This window comes from Tenrec ecaudatus (assembly GCF_050624435.1).
Source record: "Tenrec ecaudatus isolate mTenEca1 chromosome 5 unlocalized genomic scaffold, mTenEca1.hap1 SUPER_5_unloc_1, whole genome shotgun sequence".
NCBI lineage: Eukaryota > Metazoa > Chordata > Mammalia > Afrosoricida > Tenrecidae > Tenrec > Tenrec ecaudatus.
Genome location: NW_027457599.1, coordinates 272,297 through 276,731, shown reverse-complemented (window position 1 = coordinate 276,731; position 4,435 = coordinate 272,297). Strand labels below are relative to the sequence as shown.

Sequence of the window (4,435 nt, the reverse complement as noted above, 5' to 3'; positions counted from 1 at the left end):
TTATATTTTAAAAGACAAAGTATAAAAAAAAATCTGGCTCCGTTTAAAATGTCCTGACTAGCAGAACTTAAAATACACAAATCTTAACATGAAAGTCTAGATGAATAAATAAAATAAACAACGAAACAGCTTTCTCAGGAAAAGCCATAATAAAGAGCTCGACTACTTTTTGAGCTGTTTAAGATGCTCGTGTTAAAGGGAAAAGAGTATCATTGTTGACTTTGAAATGTAGAACCATTTGCTTAATTCAGTGATGCTAAAATGGGCAGTTTGGCTGAAGAAAGAAATTGGCTTGTAGCATTTGATGAGCAATTTCTTCTTTTGAATATAGAAATGACCAGGGATGCGGACACGCTTTTTATTCTTTTGAGGACCCTCTAACCAAGAAATCTTTTAAATGATCATTACACAGTGAATGCCTGGAGGCTCTGGAAACTATTTATTTTGACATTATTATAAGCTCAAAATGATTCACCAATGCAAAAGAAGAAGAGAAAAAGCAATTAAATACTAAGCTGTAAACGCTGGAAGCTTTTCTGTGCTGAAAATAATTGAACAGAGTTTTTTCTTTTTTTAAGTAATAGTGTCCAAAGAGATTCAATGATCTTATTGCTTATGGATTTGGAGCTTAACTATATTCCTTATTTTAAATTTGATATTAGAATAGCAAGATTATAGACCATGATACAGTGTGACTTGGAGAAGTATCATTTCATTAAATTATCAAGTTAAGGCTCAAGGAGCCTGGTGGAATGTGTGTGACCATGAGGCCGGCCAGTTGGAATCCGCTAGTGGCTCACAGAGAAAGATGCGGTTCTCAGCTCCTGTAAAGATTTAGAACTTCGGGAACCCACAGGCATAGTTCTACGTTGTCCTTTCAGGGGTCCTCAAACTTTTTAAACAGGAGGCCAGTTCATTGTCCCTCAAACCCGCTGGAGGGCCGGATGATAGTTTAAAAATAAAACTATGCACAAATGCCTATGCGCACTGCACATACCTAATTTGAAGTTAAAAAAACGGGGCAAAAACACCCGGCGCGCTGAATAAATGTCCTCTGAGGGCCATGCGGCCCGCAGGCCATAGTTTGAGGACCCCCTAGATTGATATAAGTCAGAATTGACTTGATAGTGTTAGGTTTCTGGGGTGGTTGACCTCAGTTCTTGCTTAGCAACGCTGAAAGAATTCATATGGCAGAAGCAGTTTTGTAAATCCAAGTGAATGTTATGGAAGAAAGTTTCAGGTATTGCAGTCCCCAAAAGTCCCCAGTATCTCCGGAAAGCACGCCGGGCTGCATGGCAGGGGTGGGGAAAGTTTGCAGCTGAATATGGCGGTTTCATGGGAGGAATACCTGAGCAGGAGTGCAGAACCAGCTGAGGAGCCACGGCAGGAACCCCCAAGGGCCTCACCCTCCACTTGCAGAGCACGTGAACAAGGGAGGGTGACAAGGAGCCCAGGCCTACTTCTATCACCTCCCAACACCACTGGAGGACATTGGTCGATCGTATTGGTTGATTTCGGTGCACTTTTGTGAAGTCCTATTCTGTATGACCAGGTGGACCTTCCACCTGGGTCTACATGACTTGGGTCAGAGCATGCTCAGTTCTGAATTTTGCCATAGGTGTCTAATGAGTGTGCCTGATGTATTTCCAACCCCTTTGTTGTGGCCTGGACAGCTCAATTTCGTTTAGTGCTGGCATTTGGGAAGACAAGCCCTAATCTAGCAACCTGTCAATAGCAGTAAGTGAATGGAATTACAACTCAACTCATAGCCATAAATTCAATTCGGACTCATAGTGACCCGAGAGGACAGGGCAGAATTTCCCCCTCAGGATTTCTGGGGCTGGAATTCTTTACAGGAATAAAAGTCTCTTTTTTCTCCCTCCCAATGGCTCCAAAGGACTGACCTTGCAAGGAGATGTCCAGCGGGTGCCAGCAGGCTCCTTCATTGAAAATCTCTGCTAGTTTCTGAAGCGGGAGGGAAATTTTGAGGAGGCCGTCTGCGGCAGAGTTAACTCCCCATTAAAGCCAATGAGCTTTTCCACATCTCTCAAAAAACAAACAAAAAAACCTAAAGTGACTACTTCAGATTAATATGCTGTAGGTAGAACCACCTCCCACTCACCAAACCAAACCAATCAACCAACCAACCAACCAACCAAACAAACAAAAAAAACCCAAATCCTGTTGCCTTCAAGTCAGTTCTGACTCATGCTCACCCCTTGTGGTACAGAGTACAATTGTTGCATGAGGTTGGCTAGGCTGTACCCTTTATGAAAACAGATGACTCCTTCCTTTTGTGGTACAGCTAGGTGGTTTGAACTGATAACCTTTATATAAGCAGCCCTATCCAGCGATCTATGTCAACTAAAGTGTCAAAGCATGTAAAGACTGATCCACAACCCCCACTTCTCTCTTCCTCTTCTGTGATGACCTGGAATCCACCTTTTGATCTGGTGGCACCATATTTGTGAAGCAGCCCGAATCACTGACGGACGGTGTGCAGGACAAACACCCTGTAGAATTGCCCTTCCAGTGTCAGAATTTGCATGAACAAGAATAAACTTCTAGATTTTAAGCCACTGAGGTTCCAGGGGTAGCTTCTTTCTGCAGAACAGACTAGGCTATCCTGCCTGATCATCTCTTCACAGGGTTTTTGTGGAGAGCTACTGGAGCAGCTCCATCCAGGGGAGCTGCCAAAGCAGATACCTACACTTTATCTGGGATTGTAGGTTGTAGTACCAAAGTTTTTATTTGCCCGGGAGGCACTGAGTAAATTTTTTTTCTTCTGAAAACAGGACAATATGTAAGTAAGTTTGGAGACATATGTAGCTGGAGCTGAAAGTCCTCTTACCTTGCAGTTTTCTTTGGTAGAGATAGACTTGTTCTTAATGAAACCCATGACAGTCAGTGTCACAAATGACTTCTGAGGAGAGGCCAAACAGCTAAGTCAAGGCCAGCCTACCATTCTCTTAAATGCTGTCTCATGCTCTCATCTGCTCTGACGTGTCTGCTCAGGGGCATGTGGCAGCCACTAGGCGGGCCTTACCATTGGCATTGAAAATCATTGTAGGGGATATTAGAGGATTTACATCAAGAAGACCTGACTTCCTGGCCATTGCTCGGGGGCCACAGTTCCCAAGACAATCAGTGTCAAGGGCAAAACAAAATAAAACATGACGAGGGCTCTGGGGCTGGGTTGAGCTGGATATGTAACCAAAGCCCCTTTCTACCAGAATCTTCCCAAGAGGAGATTGCTCTTTTCCATAGCTAAACAATTTTGTTTAACACACGTTCTGCTGAGGAACCTTCTGGGAAGCAGAAGAAAATAAATCTGCCTTCCTTTGAATTAAGCTGGGTTGGGTCCAAGCCCTGTGTAGTGTCTATTCTTCTCATAACATCTAAAGGAGTCTGATTTCACCATTCTTAGCTATTAAAAAAAAAGTTCCAGGCACAATAATTCAATTTAAAATTACACACCAGGAGTAGTTCATATTTAATACACTTTATACAGGTATTACAGGTACAAGGGACATACTTGTTAACTGCCAGGTTGCTGGCTTGAACCAACCAGCTACTCCACAGGAGGTACTGTGTTTCTGTGAAGATTTACAGCTTGGAAGCCCACTGGGAGAGCTCTCCTCTGGCTTGAGTCTGAAGGTGCTTGACAGCAGTAGCCTTTTGTTTTTATAGAGGTATAAAGCTTTCTTACTTTTTTTTTTTTTGGTATAAAGCTTTTTAGAACAACAAAAACAATTCCTTTTGGAAGTAAGCCAGAGCTAAAACCACAAGTTACATGCTTTACTTTTTTTCTGTCCTGCAGCTGGCAGCCACCCTTTCATCGATTGTGCACACCAGCATGGTGGTGAAGTGGTGAACTCTGCGCTCTCATTCCCCTGGCTTCACACTCGGTCTCCTCACTCATCGTGTGGCTTCACCCAACGCACGGAGCCTCCTGCAGGCTCCTCTCCCAGCGTGTGTAAAAGTGCGAAGGAGACAGACTTCCTCAGAGCTGTGCTTTAGAGAGAATCCTCCTCACATACTCAGCACCGCCTTGAATAGGGCAGCACTGCATACATGACAGCTACTTGATGATTGTTGATGGTGGTGGTGGTGTGTTTGTACGGATAAAAAAAGAGCCCTGAATGGTTATGTAACAAGTAAGGGAATAAATAGATCTTCCTTCATCCACCTTCATCTTTCATTGTTCTATCACTCTCTGATTGCAATATTAGAGGCTAAAATGGGCAGAATTCCCACCTCTGAACAAAGTTTGTGCACATGGGTGTGCATGCTTGTGTGTCCATGTGAGTGGGCCTGTACAATGTGTGTGCACGTGTGTGTGCACATGTGCACTGGAGCCTGGCAGCAGCAGGGGAGGCGCCTGTCTCTGTTCAGCAGTATCTGACGGCTGCTGCAGGTGTAATGAGAAGTGATT

General features: G+C 43.8%; 1 long non-coding RNA gene across 1 annotated transcript; it reads left to right on the top strand.

The window, feature by feature from the left end:
* Nucleotides 1–2,691: 2,691 nt before the first annotated feature.
* On the top strand, nt 2,692–4,189 carry LOC142435869 (uncharacterized). The gene is made up of 2 exons (XR_012781619.1): nt 2,692–3,692; nt 3,821–4,189. It is a non-coding gene; the product is annotated as an uncharacterized LOC142435869 (long non-coding RNA).
* Nucleotides 4,190–4,435: the final 246 nt, after the last annotated feature.